The sequence below is a fragment of the Harpia harpyja genome, chromosome 8, assembly GCF_026419915.1.
Source record: "Harpia harpyja isolate bHarHar1 chromosome 8, bHarHar1 primary haplotype, whole genome shotgun sequence".
Taxonomy (NCBI): Eukaryota; Metazoa; Chordata; class Aves; order Accipitriformes; family Accipitridae; genus Harpia; species Harpia harpyja.
In genome coordinates, this window is record NC_068947.1 from 36,049,469 (window position 1) to 36,071,451 (window position 21,983).

The 21,983-nt window shown below is 38.3% G+C and overlaps 1 protein-coding gene across 5 annotated transcripts in view; it reads left to right on the forward strand.

Annotated features, from left to right (window-relative positions):
* The window catches only part of HTR1F (5-hydroxytryptamine receptor 1F), a 123,874-nt gene that overhangs the window by 53,865 nt on the left and 48,026 nt on the right, over nt 1–21,983 (forward strand). For 3 of the 5 annotated variants that reach the window (XR_008236166.1, XM_052793904.1, XM_052793905.1), the window contains exon 3: nt 1,077–1,300. The exons of 1 other annotated variant lie outside the window; for it this stretch is intronic. The gene's annotated coding sequence lies outside the window, so the exon portion shown is untranslated. Of the gene's footprint in view, nt 1–1,076; nt 1,301–6,743; nt 9,019–21,983 lie in introns of those variants that run through there. One more of the 5 variants, XR_008236165.1, reaches the window with a different exon arrangement.

Here is a 21,983-nt window from a genome sequence, read left to right on the forward strand (position 1 = left end):
TATTTTAAAGACTTAACCTTTGTAAGACATTTTGAAGATGAAAAGCACACCAGCACTCATTACTTTACTTAAGCAAATTTCTCTGTGCCCACCTGAACCTAAAATCTTTTTATATTAGCTCATCACAAAGGTATTTTGTGAGAAGATTTTTCTCACTTTTGTGTTGGCCTGTGGTCATTTCATGCCATTGCATGCCTGTTTTTATTTCTGGTTTTGCCATGTGCAGTTTTGCAAAGAAGTGACTTTTCCCATAGCACGTAATTGTAGATTTTTAACAACAACAAAGATGAAATCCCCAAATCCTTGTTTCCCATAGTGATTCAAATACAACAGTTTAAAGGTAACATTTCATAAGGCACTTAAAACTGGCTTGAATATAAAAATATTTTAAAACAGAAAGGTAAAACTTCCTGCAACAGTGTCAGGAGACAAAATTGTCATTTAATATTGAGACATCTGGATAATAAAGTAACAAAAATAAAATTAAAATCTTCAGCAGTCAATTGCCTGAGCAAATGCAGATGAAGTATGATTGCTCATAAGCAGACCTGAAAATTGCACGTGGGAGTAATGTGCCACCATTCAACATCCGAAGACATTCTTTCTGGGGTATTTAATCTCATTACTTTTTTGCTAGAGAAAGAAACAGACCCTCAAGGCTGATGTTTTCACATGTTCAGCGCTCCTTACCCTCAATATAAGCGAGTATAAATTCAGAGTCCTAGCATCTCAGGATTGTGCGCACACTCTCAGTGTCTGAAAGATCCAGCAAGGTGCACTTTAAAATTCTTATTCACACTGAGAGAGGCAAGGACAAGGTTGCTGTGCTTGTAATAACAGAACAATTTAAAAGTGTGACTGGGTAACTGCAAAATTGATGAAAATAAAGTCACCTAATTGTTTCATGGTAACCTTAATGGAACATACAGATTTTAGTGAAAAATAGGTCAGAATACAGGCCAGTTTCTGCCTTTACAAGCCTTTCCTACTGCCATGAATGACATATACAAAAAGACAGCCAAAGTTGCCAAACTTGTATGATTTTATACTTCTAAGTTGCATTTTGCCTTGGCCAGGAATTCCTCCAACTGCCAAATTAGACAATGAATGAACCAGGTCCTGGAGGTATATGCTGAATGGGAGCTCTTCTGATCTGTGACCTCACCCTATTGCTGCCTAATTTAGCTTTTAAAAAGGGGATTAAAGAACGTGTCATAAATCAGGAGAAATTCGTTGCATATCTGTAATAAGACTGATGTACAAGGCAGAATAACTGTCAAGGCTTCAGGAAAACAGCAAGGTAGGTGATGGTCTTTGTCTCTAATGGAGTTTTAGCCTGTGAGTTTTGTGCTAGACTGCATGAAATGCATACTCTGGTCCATACTGGGTTCAGCTATGAAAGTTAGCAGCATCTGAACCAACTGCAGGTAGGGGGTTAATGCCTCTCAGCACAGCTGTGCCCATAATACAGAAAAGGACAAGTTTTATACTGTATTTGGGTAGTTCAGCTGATTCAGGTGTGGGGAATGTTTGGTTTGAAAGGTTCTCTTTGCTTTTCCTTACCATTTTTAAAACGTACTTTCTTTTTTACTATTTATTGTTTTGTATACAGTACAAGAGAAATTTTGGCTTTTCATTTATTCTACTATAATACCTGGGGTGACATTATAGAGAGAAATTACCTGGTAGGAAAAAACAGAAGGGAAATATAAACAGGGCTTTTTTTCTTTTTGTGATGGAAATGGGTTTGCTGGCTGCATGCCAGTTTCCAAAAGACAATGACAGACTGGCAGCTTAAAGAAAACAGGTCTTGACAGCACACTTTAGTGCACCAAACGTTTTGTAACCTTTTGTGTTATATGAAGCACTTTCATACCATCTGTGCTCCAGCAGCAATGGGTTGCTCTGTCCCAAGCAGAACCTTTTGTCTTTGCATAGTCACAGGAGTCAATAGAGCCAGATACCAGAATTATAAAACTTGTCTCTGGCTGGATGTATGCAGTGTCTGCTGTTCCCGTAAGCCCTCTCTATTCCTGACTTCCCACAGCCTGTCAAGAGCAGCAGCACAGCTCAGCAGACAGGCCGGCGTGCAGAGAACTATCAGATGGGTACTACTGTTATGTTAGTGCCACTTTCTGTTTAATACTAGCTTGACTTGCTGAAGAAAAGAAATAACTTAGGCAAGGGAGGAAAAGGGAATGCAATTGAAAGGCAAGCATGTGTCTCATTAGTGCTTGCTATGTGAGTTCCTTATATTCTGGGGAAGGTAAAAATACCTTATATTCTTGGGAAGGTAAAAATACTTTAATGATGAAAACAGCACCTTTTCAAATATTTCTTTTAAAAAAAGGCTTTATAAAGACAACTTATTTCTAAGATAAATAAAGGTAACACATATACTATCTGCAACTTAAATAGAGACCACGAGGGAAATTAGAAAGAAGAGTATCCTGATTACATTGCCTTCTTCAAGCGGTGCTGTTTGTCATTATTAAATAATTGTATGTTTCCTAGTATTGGAAGAAGAGAAAACATTAATACTAATACTTAAGTAAGTAAAATAAAGGATTATTCCTTATAGCACTATCAGGCCCAGTTTTTGTGCTAGTAAAATCCCATATGCCTATGGCAATGTAAAAGTAACTGAGTTGCCATAATTTTCTTTGATTTCTCAGAATTTTAAAAGAGAAAGATCTCTGAAAAAACAGCCCCTCTCATGCAGTAAGCCCTAAATGCAGTCTCTGCTTTCAGTATTGTCGACTTTGAGGCTCAATACTTTTCTCGTTATCACTGTTTCATGGATTTTTCTTACTTTAATGAGTTTCTGTGCTCAGGCACATAGCTATTTTCTTAGCTATCTTGCTTCATTATCCTGATGGAAGCAGTCTTTTAATTTAAAACATTATTATTAAAAGTAATGCATGAAAGTCTTATTTGAAAGATGTATTGTTTTGGCAATAGATGCAAATCAAAATGCAACTGTCTAGATACTAAATTATATATTTTAATGGAAGACTTTGAGTAAAGCTTAGGAAGGAAGGAGAAAAGTACTTATCAGCATTTATCATTTAAATTACGAGCATATTTGTAGACTATTCATATATTTCTTATACCTCAATAAGGTCGAGACTGAAGCTAGTTCAATGGACAGCAGTTAGCTTGTGATGAAGTCTCTGTCCTTGGAATACATTGCCACAGCAGTATTCCAAAAGGACAAGCTATTCTTGTCCTAGCACTAGTGTCTTTCAACATCTGATAGGTTTATATTATGCCACTTTCACTTTTGTAATCCACGTAAATATTTACCATCTATTTGTCTTTGAATGTGCACCAAACTTTTTTCTTCTTTGTGATCTTACGGGGTACTCAATATCCCTTAGGATAAGGGTGGTCCATAAGAATGCATGCTAAATAATGCCTTCACTGGGACACACATCAGACACTAAGCTGTCCAAATTATATTTGGTTTTACTTTTAGTTTTGGGTCTTGCAAGGTTTTTTTCTCAGCTCAATACAACACAACTAACTGCAGTTTACTGGAAATCCTGAGGTTTACCAAATAGTGGTTAGAGTGTCCTGTAGGCTCATGCTGACCAACAAATTCACATGATACAAGTTCATCTATACCTCAGCTGAGAATATGCCATGGAGTTTAACCCCTGCAGTGCTCCATGTAACTCAACCCTTAGCTCTTCAGAGCTGGTGTGTTCTTTACTGCTCAGTCTCCTGCAGCCACCTCAGTCCAGAGACCTTTGCAATGCCGCAGAGGTTGCAGTGATTTCTGTAAGGCTGGGATCCAGGATAATGCATCCTGAATGTATATGAAGCCAGAAAATCATTTGGGCTCACAGAATCTTCTAAAATATGCAAGACAACTGTCTGGTACCTTAGTACTTCCCAAAGGGGAATATAATACAGACTTTTAAGTGCCAGCCTATCAAGCTCACATATCGCTGCCCATGTAAAGAGAGCAAGTATGCTCCAAAACCTCAAGGTCATGCAGTATTTAGCTTCCCTGTACAAGCACCTCCAGCAAGACAGAGACATAAGCTTGTCATGTCACTGTGTAACCAGTTTATATCTAATATGCAGTTTTGTTTGGGGTTTTTTTACTGATTTTTGTATTGACCACTGTTACTTGCCTGCTGTCCATTCTTCTGTTTTGTAGCAGTTTGTCAACTGAAAGCTAGCTACATAGATGTTCATACACAAAGTCACCATGTAAATATTAGCATTTCCCTATTTGTAGATGGCTCAACTAAAACAGTTTCTGGAGTTTGTAGACAGCAACAATGCTGGTAGGTATATGTTTTTTCCTCAGCACTGAACTAGAGTTCATTCCAAATTTTTGGCCGTCTGGTTTCTCCTCTGATCTCTGTACCTGCACTCTTTTAACATGTGCACTGACCTAGTCTTTTGACAGCTTAACAGGGAGTCATCACGGTAGACAAAAGTTAGGATTTAAATGGAAAACTGAAATGCAGATAGGCCTTGCTTGCAGAAGGATTTCACTTTGGCGTAGTATTTGCCCCCATTAATATAAAATAATAGCTTTAGCAGGGCTTTTTGTTCAAATATTTAGGACCTCCCCTGACATTCACTCAAATCTTAGCAGCCTTAGCTACATACAGAAGGACTGATAATTTTAAAATTGTTTTACTTTCATACAATAGAGTTCATTCCAAGAGTTTTATTAAAATTCTTACCTGCTAAATTTGACTTTGAGGTTATTTTAATTATACTGGAACCTTCTAACTTGAAGTTAACAAAGTCACGTAGATGCTGCACTTCAATCAGAAATTCCAGAGAACTGGTACAGACACTAAGGCAGAAGGAGAGGACCTATCAGAAGATTGTACTTAATGACGTTTCTGTAAGACATCTGAAACGCTGACCTTTGCCAAGTGCTTCTTTTATCATGTATTGCAAGAAATATGTTACTTCTTTAGGTTATAGCTGCAGTAGACTCTATCAGCTGAAATCATGCAAGTTGTAATTCTACTGAAGTCAGCGTACTCTGGGGAGGACAATTTTAGCTACAAATGAATAGGGTCATTTACACTTGAGCTAAGGGAAGGCAAGTTACTGCTATTTCAGTAAAATACATACATAATACATACATATATAATAATTGGGGGAAAAATCATTCAGACTTTTAAAATGTGTTTCTAAAAATGATGGTAACTACAATATGTTTGATAAGGTTGTGTCCTGTTTTGAACACAGTATTGTCATCACCTAAGCATGTTTAGTTGAATTGAACTAAGCTTTGTTATTGCAGATAGGGATGGTACAGCAAAGCTCAGCAGGTTCCCTTTTGAAAGGCTCAGCAGATAAACACTCAAATTTGGGATTTTATTCAGGACCTAAGATATAGTAATAAGGGTTTTTTTCTGTTGCACTGCAGTCTACTTCAGAGAAGAGACATCTCTTTTCCTTTCCAAAATGTGGGATTCTTAGGATACTAAACATCAGGATGGTGCTGTATTAGAATCTATTCCTGCTGACTATCTCAATAAAATTTACAAATTTCCCAGCAGAAAATTGTCATACAGCCCTTATTGTTCTCAGTCAAAGCTTAAACACTTAGTATCTGCAAATTTAGGGTAGGATTAATCTGACTAAAGATAGACATCTGTACCTGAACCAATCACTCCAGGCTTCCTTTTGCAGCATTGGAGAGAAAGAGCCACTCGTAAGGTGCGAGTCGTATGGTCTAAATAGGTCAGCACAATCTCACCTCAGTATTTACTTCACTCCTTTGCCCATAAAGAGTGCCAAAGGGTACCTGTCTAGCACAGATAAAAGCATCGTGTTGCTTTTACCTTACACAGACACCTAAGAGCAGGTGAGATGAATCCCACCGACAGTAGCTGGAAAATTTAGAAAACTGGAGAGTTTCATTTCCCTTTATATAAACAGGTGCATGAAACTTTCTCACTTAGAAGGAGTGGATAACTCCAGGAAGAATCGTAGTTTACCAGAAACATAGTGAAGAAAAAGATTAAAAAAAAAAAAAAAAAAAAAGAGGTTTAAATTCATAGAGTAAATCAACATATGCAAATACCTTTTGCAATCTCCCCAGTGCAGGGGAACAGGTAGCATGATCTGTTCAAGAAAAACTGGTAAACTTTACTTTGGTAAATAGCAATCTCCATGGGTTCTTCTGGGCGATAGTTGTTGCATGCCTTAGGAGTCCTTGCTGCAGAGTTTTTAAAAAGGTCTCTGTTGTTGTAAGCTCTGTCTCTCATGACAGCTAGGGGCTATAACCCATAAAAATCAAAGTTTGCATGTAAGTGTTGTCCTGAAAGAGTGTGTTGGGTTTTAACTGAGACTATCGTTAGAAATTTTTCCCCTGGGATCTTTCAGGTCCTTGGAAAGAAATATCAATATCTCTATAGAGGAAAAATGGGAGGCAGCCAATTGAAAATACTACTTATTCTAAATACAGGATTTCTTGATATGGCTGTAACCCACAGCAGTTCACAAAGATTAACCTGCTAATAAAGAGTTGTTTGACAAAGCACAATACTTGAGAGTCGTACTGCTGACATGCTGGAGATGATGGAGCACCTAAGAGACTGCCAATGTTCTGGAAATGGGCTAAAAATACACTGCCTTGTATTTTTCCTATGGAGTAAACAGAAACTTAGCACTGGTATTCTTTGCAGAATTCAGTTGTCAAAAATCTATAAAGTCTGTACTAAGCCTGTACACATTGTGATTTTTTCTTTTTTTTTCAGTAACACAGGTTTCATTGAGCTTTCACAAAGATGTCAAGGCCATGTGTTTCACCAGCAAGGTTATCCCATGTCAAATGTCAAGGTCATAAAAGTCTGCTAGTATTTCTCAGTCAAGGAAAATAGTCACAGGTGTTTTACATTGGCAAAATGACTTAACTTTTCTATGTCTGCCTCCGGAAAAACGGCTGCTGGAAAATTTTCTACCATATATTTCCTGGAAATATTTCTTCCTTCTCTTCCTACTCTTAAAAAAAATAACCCAAGACAGACTGCAAATGTCAAGCAGCTGGTTAAGGTTAGCTTAGAGAGTAGAGAACAGTAGAGAAAACAGCCCTGAAAAGAGGTCTTTGGAATGGAAATTTTCAGGCAGTCTTAATCAGATCTCTGCCTATCCCTGCACCAAGCTGGAAATGTAGATTTAATTCTGTATTCATTAAGATCACAAACGGACTTGCTATTTACTTGACCAGACAAACAAATGTCCAGTTCTATGAGGTCAGTTATGAGTATAGTATTTCCTTCACTTTGGAACAGGATTTGTTTTAAAATTACAAATACGTATACTGCTAAGCTGGACAAACATGCACATTATACCTTTAACTGTATCTAAAACACTAGCAGCAGGATAGGAAAAAAAAAAACCCAAACAAAATTAGAAATTGCCTGTTTAAATATAATTAAAATTAAGACAAATTGCATGATTAAGCAGTGTACATTTTGTTATTGCAACTTACAAAAGGCAACCCTAAAATACAAAAATGCTGTGTTTGACCAGGAGGAGGCATTAAACCCATATTTGAACTACGTGTCTTCAGTTATCTTGGTCATTGTCTCCATAACATAATTTCTAGAGTTTAGTAATTAGCAGTTATTGCACTGATCCGTTACATAAAATAAGGAAGCAGCTGAGAAACCTGGTGTGGATTCAGGCAGGTATTTAAAATAACAGAAACTGACCATTTGGCAACAACGCTGATGGCCAGATGCTGAGATGCTGCTCAAGAAGATGGATTTTGAACTGACTCATAAGAAGAAAGGGCAAGACTTGACAGTTTTGCTGCTCTTGCTCACAAGTGCAGAGATGTTGCTGTTTCTGGACTTTTTTCTTGTCTTTATCCCTTGCTGCTTTTAAGACACACAACATAAGCCCCAACCTTCGACACTTGCAATTTCTGTTTTAAAAGGATAGAACAGTTGCATGACTTGGAGGCTACAGACGTATGTCACACATAGGATCAGACCCTCAGTGTGCCCCTGTAACTGTGACTGTAACCAATAGTGTAATTGCTGCACTGCATAAGCTGTGACTGTATCTGAGGTATGAAAGCATGAATAGGAAGGCCTGCATAGAATTATCCTGGAGCGGTTATTTGTTCATAATTGAGTTATTGCAGTAGTGCCTAGAAGCCCCTCTCGTACTGAACAAACATACAGTAGTAAACGGTCCATTTGCTAAAGAGCTTTCAGTATAAATTGGCAAAATGAAGGCTTGGGAAAAACTGGTTTTGAAAATAATTGTGGTCCTGCTTAGCTAGACAAATTGTAACAGTTCAACTAAAGTCCTTCAGAAGCTAAAGTTATGCCAGGCAATTGAAGTCCACATATCTAGGGGTATAATAGTTTACATCTGCCTTCCATCAAATGCACCTTCAGTTGTAAACTTGCATCCCTAAAAATATTTCCACAAGCAACTGTTTTACTCTATACATAACACGCATATGTTCCTGCACCCAGCTGTCCTTGGGTCATACATCATGACTTGAAGCAGGTTAAGTAGTATGGCTTCAAACCCTCTGAAAAACAGCATGACTATGAACAACCTCACTTCAGTCTGAAAAGCAGATGGGCCAGCACTGCCATCTTTGCTGACAGCAAGCTATGGTTTCAGCCTGCATTTTTATTAAACTGCAGTACCAGAAAATGTCAGTGGTTGCTGGTATGATAAGCATGATTAAAACTGCACATGCAAAATCCCTGTCCCTGTTTGAGTGGTTTCTCTTTCTTGCCTCACTTCAAACCCCTGACCACCATTGTTGGACTTCAGTTCCCAGAGTGATACCTGTTCTCCAACCTTTCCAGCTTTCCCTTGTCCATCCACACTAGTAGTTCCAAAGGATTTTTCCAATTGCGACAACAAACTAACTGACCAGAGATATGGGGGATGCATAGGAAAGGGGAAGTTCTTTTTCAAGTTGTTAGCAAATTGTCCGTGGAGAAAATTAAATAGTAGTCCTCACATATGATCTATCCTGCCTAGATTTTGAAAGACAATCATCAGGAGACATAAATAACATTTTTCCATCAAGAATGGCAGCTTTGCACCTTCACCAGCTTCTGTCCCTATTGGAAAGCAGAGAGAGAAAAACAAACAACTTTCCATGGATTTGAAGGAGCCCTGTGCTCTCTGCATTTTGCTTGTAGCCTCTGGAAGAGGAGAGCAAGGCCAAGTGAGAGTTTGTGTTTGGGGGCTTGGTGCCTTGCCGCTGTTGCCAATTGTGGGTGGCGGGATTACAGTCACTTGTGTTGTAAACACAAAGGTGCACAGCCTAGCAGAAGCACAGAGTATAGCCATGCCTGTTTCAAACAAATTAGCCTTCTGATCTGCAAACTATTGGAAGAACATTTCTTGGTATCTTAGATACTTCAGTGGTAGAAATAGCTAGTGGCAAAGTTTAGCAGCTTATCCTACAGAAGGGAAAGTCATAATTTTGTGGAAAATAGGGAAGTATCCATGTTCCTGAGCTTATCTTAGGATCTAACTATGAAAACCCAAGGCATATAGAAGAAAACCTAAAAAGTCAAGCTAACTAGAGGCTTTTTGTACTTTGACCTGCTGGGCTAACTTTCTGACACTTGTATCTCTCATCCAGTTATTCACTCATGAGATGCATACACAAAATGATTCATGGTAAGTGACAGCTTTTATACCTCAGTGTGGTATGAGCTCTGGTACAGCAAAGCACTCACTTATGCTCAACTGAAGAAAGGCAAAGTTTAAATCAGAAGCAAGTGAAACAAATGATGATGCTGATGGATGGAAATGACTGAGGCCTCTGACTAACCACAGCACAGAAACCATCACTAAATGGAAGCTGCTACTTTTGTCACCATTGTGCGATTACAACTTGCAGGTGATACTTTTGAGTTCTCAACTGCAACTACGCTTTTCATTTTCATAATTAAGACAATGCTGCTGGATTCAGTCTTTCACCATCCCAAGCCACACCATTTGTTTGTTGCAGAACAACTCAATGAGAAAAAGAAAACTTTTCAGCCTGGTTCTCCAGGGCTAGAAGCGTTCTTTCAGTCAATTAACCATCTGGCAAAAGCTTTCCATCTTGAATACAAGAATCCCATGACACTAAACAGAACATATTTCACTGCTATGAACCAACAGAAATAAGATCTTCCATGTCACTACACAGGGTTTTTTTTCAGTAAGGCACAAAAAATGTGCTGGTACTGGGTCAGACCCTTGTGACAGGCTCTAAACACTGTCACATCAGGACAGTCCTACTCAAAATGCCTTAGAAGTTCCTGAGATGGAGGTTACATGTAGAGTCATCATGTTCAATAACAGTGTTGGATCTTTATCCGTGAATTTGCTACCACCCGTTTTCAATCTATTTTTATCTTTGACTGTTTCAGCATCCTGTGGCAATGAATGCTGCAGTTGTAATAACTTCATAGCCAGTGTCTCATGAACTCTGTAATAGGGCATGTCCCTTGTTATTAAGAACGTGCTTGCAGGTACTTCCACTGCTTCCAGTGGAATTTCTCTGTAATTTATCTTGCATAGCTAAAGGACAAATTTGTTACTTTAGGCCTCATAAACTGAATATGCATTATATTGAGTGCAAAAACTACAGGAGAGGATTTTGCTTGCACATTTCATCTCTAAACAGTTCTAAATTAAATGACTTACCTTCAAGTAATCACTTTAGTAGTGGAAATTAAAATTTGTAAACTTTGTCCAAGTTTAGGATTCTCCACCCTGTGCTAAGCATCTGGGACTAGCCAATACAGTTAGAGCCCTGAAAATGATACATAAAAAAACATATTTAAAAATTTAAACAAGTCTGTCACAACTGTACCAATTTTGCTTAAGGTAACCTGAATTTTGAAAACTCTTGCTTGGACTACCTTCACACAGGCATTTTAACACTGGGAAAAAAAAAAAAAACCAACTATTTGATTATACTTTAAAAATAACAAAAAAGACCTTTCTTAAGAAAACTGTTAGAAATTTTAGGACCCGATCAGAAGACTAGCACTTATATGAATTCATTATTTGCTTCAAAACAATTTATTCAGAAGTAATGGGACAGAAACAAATTAAAATGTCCCTTTAGATTTCACTCAGGGAAGATATTCTTTTATAGGTCTTTGACTCCAACCTTTTGACAGCTAAAATTAGCTTTGCATTACTGAAACAGATAATGCACCATCCTTATGATAGTCAGATATAATACAGTAAATACTGATTAGTTTTAACACGAGGTTTACAGCAGAAACATTTGTTAATTTGTATTAGTTTGTGTCCATGAATGATGTCTAGCTGTCATTTAGGCTTCACTATTTCCAAATTTCATTTAAAACTGATGTTTATGTCAGCTTTAGTAGCTTTTTGATTTTTTGAATAATACTTATATGTATATGCACCTTTATACAAATATTACTTTAAATCATTTTGATATAAAAATAAACATTCTCTTTATCTCCTGCTGCCTGCCAGACAGCTTGCTTATACAGGGAAAAAACACATCCTATTTCAGATTAAACATGTTATGTATTTTCAGGGAATGCAATAACCTTTATATAATAGCAGAAAACTGTACAGGAAAGTGATGATTTTATAGTGCCATAAAATGTGTCCTTTTCCCAGGATTTTCAAGACTGCAATATGCAGGTTGATACAATCAAAAACCAACTATATAATGGGGCTGACAGTGATGAGAATGACGTAAGACTATCATGTGCATAACACATAAGGTGGCTGCTTTGGGGTTTGGTGGCTTGCTTAAGCAATCACTGTTGGGAAGAAAACTCTGTCAGTGCACAAATTTTTAAGCCCCTGGCATGTCACACAGCCTGCTTGTCCAACACCCCTGACTATCCTGTTTATTCCAAAGGCTCTGATGTATTTCTTAATTAAATCTTGACAGTGAAATTGTAGTTTATGGAAACAATCTATGGTGGTTTGCGAGCCAGTGTCTGTGCATATTAAAACAGCACTTGACCAGATGGGGTTTTTACAGTTCAGTCAGGTATGCCTTGAAAGCATTATCAAGGATAAGTGGTAGCTATTTGAATAATAAGTACCCTATGTCTGCCTCTAGGATGAAACACAAAGCTTCTCAGGAAGCCTGCAGTGCTGTAAAGCACAGTCATAATGTTTGGTATTTTGTTCTGCTGCAAGAATCCACAGTTTACTAAGACACCAGGTTACTTTTCTGATCCTTTTCCCCCAGTAGCAGTGGTGTCTTACCAGTCCATGTAGCCAGAGGTGGTGTTATTCCCATTCTCTTTAATTCCCCTCTCTGACCTATATTCACTCATCTGCTTGTTAGTCTTTCACTTATAAATAGACTTTAAATGTTACTGTGTGACTTCAAACTTATGTCAATAGGTAACACCACCCACTCCTACTAAAGAGAAATAATATTTTTCATCATCTTACAAGTTTAGAGACATAATTAAGATAAATTTGAAACACTTTAAACATCTCAGTCCAAATGCATGCACATTTTAGAAGTGCTCTTATTAATATCTTTGTAATAATTTTCTTACTTCTTACAGTTACAGAGGTGATTTTTGTTACTGAAAAACAGTTAATGTTGCTTTTCAAAGGACAGTGTCTCAAAGTTAATCTCCCCCTTGATTTGAAATTCTGTTTTTCGTTTGGAGTAGTGACAGTTTGGACCTTGCTTGCCCTGCGGTTGCCCCTTAGTTCTTACCATCCCTTTATTTGGCAGAGCTGAGAACAGACATAAAGGTAGCTGTACTGCCAGCTGCTTACAGGACAGTAGCTGGCACGGGATGATGCTCTAGAAAGGCACAATTCATCATAGCAACTCATTTTACTCATAGTTTCATGGTCAGCACAAGAGCTGAAGTCAATAAGCTCTCCGAGTTTGAGCCAGAGGTGGATCTCTTGTGTGCTTCTCAAGGAGCGCCTGCATACTTGACCGCAGGTATCACTGTGAACGGCGCCAGACTTAGCACCTGCAGGGGCAGTTTCTTTGCCAGTTTTTTATAGTGGGCAATGCTGGAGCCTTGACCAGGGCCAAAGCAATCTTTGATTTGAGCCTATAATGCCCTCTCTGATGTTCTTCCCAGGCTCGTAGCCCTTGTGGCACAGGACATAGTTATCATATATTATTCTTATCACGTGTTTTTTCAGGTAAAAGCTAAGAACATGAAGACCCATATCCTAGCCTACCAGGGTAACATTTTTATACCATGACACTTGTATTTCGTGACTGTGATATGGCGTGAGGGTGTAAGAATTTGAAGATACAAAGGCTGCTCTTGGAGGAGGACAGACATGGTGCTGCCTGTGTACTCTTTACTGGGTAAAAAACTGGCTGGATGGCCGAGCCCACAGAGTTGTGGTGAATGGAATTAAATCCAGTTGGCAGCTGGTCACAGGTGGTGTTCCCCAGGGCTCAGTATTGGGGCCAGTTCCGTTTAGTATTTCCATCAATGATCTGGACGAGAAGATTGAGTGCAATAAGTAAGTTTGCAGATGTAAGGGAGTCAAGTTTAGTGCATGCACAGTATTGATAATAAGATCAGAGCCCTGGAGTAAAACAGGAGGGAAAAAGACAATGAAGCTACAGTGCAAGGGCAGCATATCCTCAGGACAAAATGGAAAAGGGAGAAAAGAGATTGACTGAAACCATAACAGGAGAGGCTTCATGAGATGTAACAGTTCACAATCTCCCAAAGCTTTTTCTAGGTCCCCTACAAACAGGGGAGCAATGGAGGCTGTTTTTATACATTGCTCGTTGGGATCAGAATTTGGGAAAGGCACTAGAGATGAAACACAAAGTTTAGGGGAAGTCCTCTCCCCTGCATCTGACAGATAATGGTGACAAAGTCAAACAGCAGTCCATCAGTTCTGTGGGTAAGACAGAATTAAATAGGACGATTGTGTATCTATCTCAGATATATTTCAATATAATTTAAAAATAGTAGCCTGCTAGTTAAATAAAAATAATAGATGTTCTTTCTGGAACAAATTAGTTTTTTCCAGGATCCTAAATAAGATCCTAACATTAATGTCATAAAATGAGATATTAATATTTATACATGTAAATGATAAGAAAAGGAGAATTTTAAGAAACACATTTTACACAGTTGCAATTTAAACCATATATTTCCTTAAATAAGTGTAACTGTAAGAAATAGTATCCAAGGAGCTTAGACAAATTATCAGACTGATATTTCTAGATGCAAAGTCATTAAAAATATCTTCAGAACAATCTCCAGATTAAAAGTGACACACTGAAGGATGATTTAATTTATTGTCTGACATTGAGTAAAGTGGGTTTCTGTTGCCTAGAAATGTAAAATAAACAAACTGTGAACACCCAAAGTGCAGATTCCAAAGGAAATACACTGAAACTAAAAGTATTTGTTGCGAATCTTCCTAATCTTAGGACATACTTTTTGCATATTATGCTTTTTGCATAATTGGGTTTTGCTGCTGTACCTGAAAAAATGATCACATTGTAAAAATGGACTGGTTAAACAAGCGACATTTTTAGGCTTATTTGGGAAGATAAGTAGTCACTTGGTTTGTATGCATACATGTACATGAAGAGCATACAGAAAAAACCCTGCAAGCCCAAAACCGCCCTATAAACACTATGTCAACAAATCAATATATTGTTCACTTACAAACAATCAAAAGTTAGAAAACAACAAGCTTAAAACTGTCATACAACTTGCATTCAGCTCCTTTGCACACTGGCTTTTTCATACAGTCTTTCATTGGGCCACACTTCATTATTTTTCCCATGGACCCTGCTACAATTATTGGTCAAAGATACCGTGCCCACTGAACAGACAAATCCTATTACCTTTTCCAATTAATACTTTTTCCCTCACTGTGCGTTAGAATTGCTCACTCCCTAGTGGTCTTTTTCAGTGGTGTTCATCACTGTAGACTTCTTCTGAAGCCCAGTGAAGGCCTCTGCCCCAACCCCCCGTGGGCTTGCAGCATTGTTCTCATTTTGAAAACAGAAAGAAGACACTCACCAGTATCTACTAATTGCAGGATCCCAGATTAAGAAGAGCATAGGCTTAGTTGTTAGAGGTTTTTGAACTGCACAGCGCTTTTATTTTTACTTAGAGGATATGCCTCCTGGGTATCAGCTTTTCAAAGCAGCTTATCACTTCTGCAAATCAGAGATGGGCTCTCAAGTCAAGAACTGAAGACTACACAGAGGGACTAGAGCTTTACTTAACTGACTTCAGAGAGTTTGTAAGTGATATTAGGACAGAAAGAGGGCTAAAACGCATTTTAAGATCCAGAGGCAAATGTCTAATCCTGAAGTCTTTATTTTCTTTCCTCTTTCATTACATACGCTTTGATTCTGTAACAAAGCAGGCAGAAATCTGACACACAACTACTCCCTTCTCTATAAAATTCTGACTTACGCCCTCTTAGGTTGCACCATCTTAAGGTTGCACAAGCTACACCTGCTGTTTTCTCTCAATACAGTTATTTTGCAGAATCTTATTCCTTTTAAAAACAACACAAAGGAGAGCCCTGGGAACATCCATCATGTATCCTTACCCTGACACACAGGCTTAATACCCTTGGATCGTTACCACCAGCTTCTTTAACCGAGCTAACAGAGCAGAAGAAAGTGCTTTAAGTTGCTAATGTTTCTAGGCTGACCACTAGCAGAAGATGGGCACCCATTTTGCCAGTGGGTGTTGCAGCTGCTGGCTGATAGGAGACAAACATAGAGATGGTGGGCACGGGGATTTTTTCCCAGCTTTGGAGAGTAAGCACTAATAACCAGCCACTTCCAACCTGTCTCTTCTCCACCAGTTTCTCTCTTCACACTAATCTGCTCAGAGCACTTTCCCAGGAGGATAGGTCCTTTATCGTGGGATGCCCACAAGTCTTCCCCCTCACTGTCACTTCCCATCTCCCTGCTCTCAAAGTTCTGAAGGAACTGCTGTAAGGACTTTAACAGTGACAAAATGATTCAAACTGCTGTAAGGATTTTAATAGTGACAAAATTATACATTTTTCCTTAACGTCCTTCTCTGAAACAACCCAGCCATTTTAGTTCATCCTGCTACAATTCATCCTGAGGCACAAAATCAGCATGACAATTCTTTTTTCTTTTTTTTTTTTCCCCACAAAGCTACAAGAAGTCAAAAATCACATCTTACAGTGGAAAACATGTGGGTAGTTTTAGGCACCATCCCCTGAATGAATTTCATTATGATTACATTCATCTCTAAGGTATGAAGTAGCAATTCTATTTTTCTCTTCACTCTTCACTAGCAAACCTGGAGATTCAATAATGTCATACAACATATTGCATTATGACAGCAGAGTGCTGATATGTCCTACACAAGCATTTGTCATTTTAGGTGTGGGATGGTTCTTCAATATATTCAACAACACTTTAAAATATTTGCCTAAATTAGATTTTTTTACCTTCTGTTACACAAATCCAGATTCTTTTCATCCATACAGGGACATTCAAGTTAAACGGAGCTATTATCAACACTAACAGAAATATTTTATAGGAAATGAAAAGCCCTATGAAAAACAACAGGATGCAGAACAAAGATACTGTATTCTCTTGCATGTATAGTAATAGTAAAAATATGCCAGTCTGACCAGAGGTTTTTAATTAACTAAGGAATAGCCAGACTATTGGTATAAATATTGTAGTGCTCCCTGTTCTATTGAGAAATGTGCACACTCAGAACTAAAATACTTACTCTGTTTGCAATGACAGGTCATCCATTCCTCTCAAACACAACTATTAACTAGTGCTACAGGTAACATAACTGAAGGGATAACCAAAAAAAGTTTATAGTTTAATGTTAAAGTTAATCTTACATTTGGAAGGCAGTTGTCTACAATCAAGATAATGCTGTTATTTTCATGTCTTGCTCCCAGCACTTTTAATGAACAATGCTCAGGATATGAACACATTTTGAAGAAACAGTGATCTAGAATATCACACATGTATCACTTTTCCCTGCTCAAAACAGCTGGCATAACTGCAGTACTTCTACATGTTTCCAGGTTAGTTCTTATAAGCAATATCATAGTTTAGACATGTCACCAGCCTCTACTAAGATGCCTGCAGAGAGCAGCAGTGATTACAAAAGTCATTCTGGAACATAAAGTAGCGAAGGTTGTATTGTATAGTTTCTAACATTGCATTTGACACCTTATGTTCATTAGCTAAGTCACAATTTATTAGAATAATTTACTAAACAAAGTTTTGTTAGTGTGTTTCCTTAATTTTTTGCATAGTTTACTTTTTGTTTTCTTCCTTAAGTTATTGCTATTAATCCTTGGTGTGGAACCAGCCTAATTGTTTGCACTCAACTTATTTGAAACTTGCCATGACTTGTAGAACTGAGAAAAGTTACTACTTAAATACATTAGGCAATGAACTTTACTTTTAAAAATATATATACTCCTTGTTTTCCTTAGAATATTCCTACTTTTCTTTTTTTTAACCTTCCCTGAAGGTCTACAATGTTAATATCTACTGAACTTCAAGACTTGTTCTGGAATGATGGTCCAAGCACAGACCATTGCTTTTCTCTGGTAAATGCATTCTGGGTTGTGGCCCAACTCTGACAACTAGACCCTAAACAAAGAGCATTTGTGGCAAACTGGAGGAAGAGCCCATTTAAAAAGAGATAGCCATTGTCCTCAGTGAATCTCAAAGCACTACATTTAGGTAGGAATAATCACCTGCATAAAGCTATGAGGAACTCTGCTGAGAGGGACCTAAGGGATCACAAGCTGGACATGAGTCAGCAATGCCATGCTATTGGAGGAAAAAAAAAAAAAAGAAAGAAAATATTATACTGTAATACATAAAACAAAGATATAAAAAAGCATCAAAAAGAATAAAATCCTTTTGCTCACCACTAACAAGGCATCACCCAGACCACTCTATCCATTTTTGAGCACTGCACTTTGAAAGAGGCAGGGACATATTGAAAAGCACCCAGAAAAGAAGAAGGAAAAAATTCAAAGAGCTAGAAAATGTGGCCTAAGAAGAAATATCAAAGAAATTAAGTTCTTTAGTCTAAACAAGGGAAGCAGGGAAAAAGCACGTTTGAAAGCCTAAAGGCTGATGCAGTAAGGGAAGGAATAAAAGTCTCCATGCCCACCCAGAGCACAGCACGAAGGTGTGCATGGCAACAAGGAAGGTTTAGCTCAAATTTTTGTGACTGCGTTGGAAGACCGTGCCTAGGAATTGTTTTATTTCTATTGCTGGAGTGCCTTAAACAAGAGAAATATAATTATTTGTCAGATGTGAGAGTAACATTGGCATGGTGGGATAGTCAAAATTACTGCTCAAATCTGGTTTTCAAGCAGATTATATTACTGCCTTGCACACACAATTTTCACAAAACAAGTTTTGCCTTCACAGAAACTTGAAATTGTGACTAACATAACTGAGTGTTTGGCTAGTGTAAACAAGGGGCTTTAAGGGGTAGTAACTCTTTGAATTTTATTTTTGTCACCAGCACAGAGACTCTGACTTTTTGGATAGTTTTCTTCCAACACGTTTTATTTAGATTCACCATTTTTTAAGAGGGGTTAAAAAAAATAAAAATTAACACCAAACCCAAACTTGTGGTCCTCAGAAGTCTATCATTGCTCATTTCTGGCAAACTCAACAAATACTCAGATTTCTATATAAGCTTTTATTTAAAAAACACTTATCAAGCATACTTACACACTTGTTTTGATTTTATCTACTTCATGTCTTCTTTTTTATGCCCTCTCTAAGACTCTTCAAATTCAGTGAATTGTCTGGAGGACAAAACATCCTCTGCAGTTTACCAAATTGTGGTAAGGTTCCTACCTATCAGAAGAATGCTAATGCAGGAAGCGGGGGACATTTCAGACTAAAGTCTTGTTACTGGGTTTCAGAGAACATAATTGCACACTTGGGAGGCAGTAACTTCTTAATTACAGTCCTCTGGGGAGTGGGAGGAATCAAAGTGCTAGCATGTCTGGAAGGGACTTGACACAAGTAGCCAAAGTGGCCTGATCCTATCAGAGCAGAAAACACTTGATCTGTACTCAGAAAGCACCCAGCCTTCTTCAGGCGCTCTATAATTAAGTACTTAAAATTTGCTCCCCTCAGTGCACTTTTCTGTTTCTGCTCTTCTATCAGCTTCATCACTTAAATCACCAGCATGGTTAACCAGCACGGATTTCTACTTCCTACCTAATGCATGCTCCAGTTTCAGTGGAGGGAGAAGGGATCATGGCTAAGGCACTGGGCTGGGGGTCAGGTGCGACAAATCTGAGAGTTCAGCTATCATTTTCTGCACAACCCATGCTCCAAGTTTTAGGTGTCTACCATGAGACACATCAGCTGAACGCACACAGGAATACTGAGTGTATGAAGTGATTCTAGAAATAATTGATTTTTTAGAAGTTAGGGCCTGGACATTGCAAAGAACTTATGCTTGAGAACAGTGTTGAAGCATATGCTAATTTTATTTATTTCAAAATCTCATCCAAGCTTAAAAAGAACTAAACCACATTGCTGCATCAGGACATGTGACTGACTAAAAAAGGGACTATCCACACCATTTCTAAAGTGTGTCATTTAAAAAGGAATGCAGTTATTCATTCTTCAACCATGAGCCAACCTGCAGCTTATGGCAGTTAGAAACAAGCGCTTTCTGCTTTTTCATAACTGTCTATGCATGCATTTCTTGTACTCTCCTCCTTACTCTCCAGCCCTAGCGCCAAACAAAATCAGGATCTTGGAGCTGAAAGAGAAAACACTGATAAACCTAAAGGTGGTTTCCTTTACAAAGCAGCGTGAAGCAGGTACTTATTTTAGCTAGAGCAGAGTGCTGTCCAGCCCTCCAACCACCACCAATCCAGAGACCACTTTGTAAACCACTGTTCTGGATCATCTTTCATACACAACCCACATTTCACAGGGGAAAACAATGCAAGAAACTTTCAGCGTTATTATCTGTAAGTTCGCTTCCTGCAAATACAGCAAACCGCTATATCCATGACAGCTAGTTACCACTAACACCACCAGAGATGTCCTCTGACTTGGGTAAACTCACCCATGGCTGGAACAGGGTGGAAGATGATGAAATTGCAAGCCTAGGCATCTCTTTATATAAAATGGGTCATTTTTTAATGCTTACCACAAAGAAAGGAAAGAAACAAGGACAATGCACTGTAGAATGACTGAAGCAATCTTTTTTAAAAATTGTGTGTAACCTGTAACTGCAGAAAACTAAACGTTTGCAGACAGCCTTACCAAACTTCAGTTGAACTTTGGCGCTAGAAAGACATACTGTACGAGGCCAGTGCCTCATTAATACAGCCACAGCACAGCAATCCATGAAGGAAGAAATGAGGGAGGAGGACTGAGCAAATTTAGCTCTGAATCCCACTGAAGAGAATGTCACACTCACACCCCCTCAGCAGTGGGCTTTTCATATGGCTGCATCCAGGATGGTTAGTGGCTGAAAAGAGAAATTGCTACTGCTGAGAGCGAGCACACCGGTCAATCATCAGCCTAGTGCCTTTTTGCTGCTATCCTTCTCAGTAGTAGTACATCTTTTCCCCTGTTAATATATGTTCCCTTTAACCTAGTCCTCATCTGGGTTGAGATGGCATGTATTTGCTTTGTAGGAGAAAGGATAGAATGAGGCATGTTGATTTCATGTTGTAAGTTTTGGTTGAAGAGCTATATCAAAGTGAAGGATTTCTGTGGTTTTTCAAAAACAGGGTTTGCTTAATAGACTTTTATCGCTCAGTGAACAAAGCGAGTCAAATATGTGTTTTGCTGCAAATCCTGTAGACAACACTAGCCAGAATATATTGCATATACTTATCACCACATAGCACATACCGCTTTCTCTACTGTAAGCAACAGCCTAAGAATATTCCTCTTCCGTTTCCCCATCATGTAAAAAAATCCAACTGTTTCATCTTGGGGTCTGTAAATCTTTATATGAACTACTTCCAAGACATCCACCAAAAACAATTAGGGAGGCAAAAAACCAAAACCATTGCATTACTCGTGTGGGACATCAGAGTTATCACACTGGGACCTGCATTTCTACTGGAAGATTCTTAGTAGTCTACAAATTGGGTGGCAGAGGGGAATGTTGAAAAACACTGCAGAAGCTGTGATATCTGCATGGTCGACAGCAGAAGACACATATCCCTTGAGAGAGGCCATGAAAATAAAGGAAATAATGTGCACAGAAATATATCCATTGGAATGTTATTGTCTAAAATATTAAAGTGGAAGGTCTGATGAAAATCTGAGAAAAATTGGGACTATCTGTAGTTAATATGATGTTAACAAGAAGGTTAACAAGAAAAACACAACATAGGTTAACTGGCCAGAAGTTACTCTATTTACAAATAATGGAATCTTAATAGAGGAAAAAACACATGAAGACAAGCCAACATTTTATGCTGAACAATTATTAATGTACCAACAGTCTGAACATTAAGTTAAGGTTGCATAATGAGGCTAACTGTCTGTGGAGCTGGTTCAGTCGTAAGACTGTTCTCTGCTTAATGGGTGCCATAACCATTAAAGATGAAACACAACATTTGGAAGGCAGAAATAGACACAAAGCAGAAGAACATCATAGCAGACAAAAAGCTCTTGTTCCATTCAGACCTGGGCACTGCACAGCAGGGTAAAAAGAAAAGACAATTGTAGTCTCTCTTTATCTCCCACTGTCCTAAATTCTGAAAGCTAAAGCCAATATACACTGTCTCTTTGCAGGGAACACCCCCAAAAGCCAACCTTAGCTTAGGGAATAAATCTTACATGGTTCCCTCTACAGTTAATGGATAGAGAAATGTCCCTCAAGAGAATAAATCAGAGCAGAAACTTGCCTGTAAATTTTCTGGATTACCCTCTAGGATACTAGATTAGGAGAGGTGTCTGACATGACAAAAGGCAGAGCTTCAATCCAAAGGGACTTGGCCATAAATTTGAG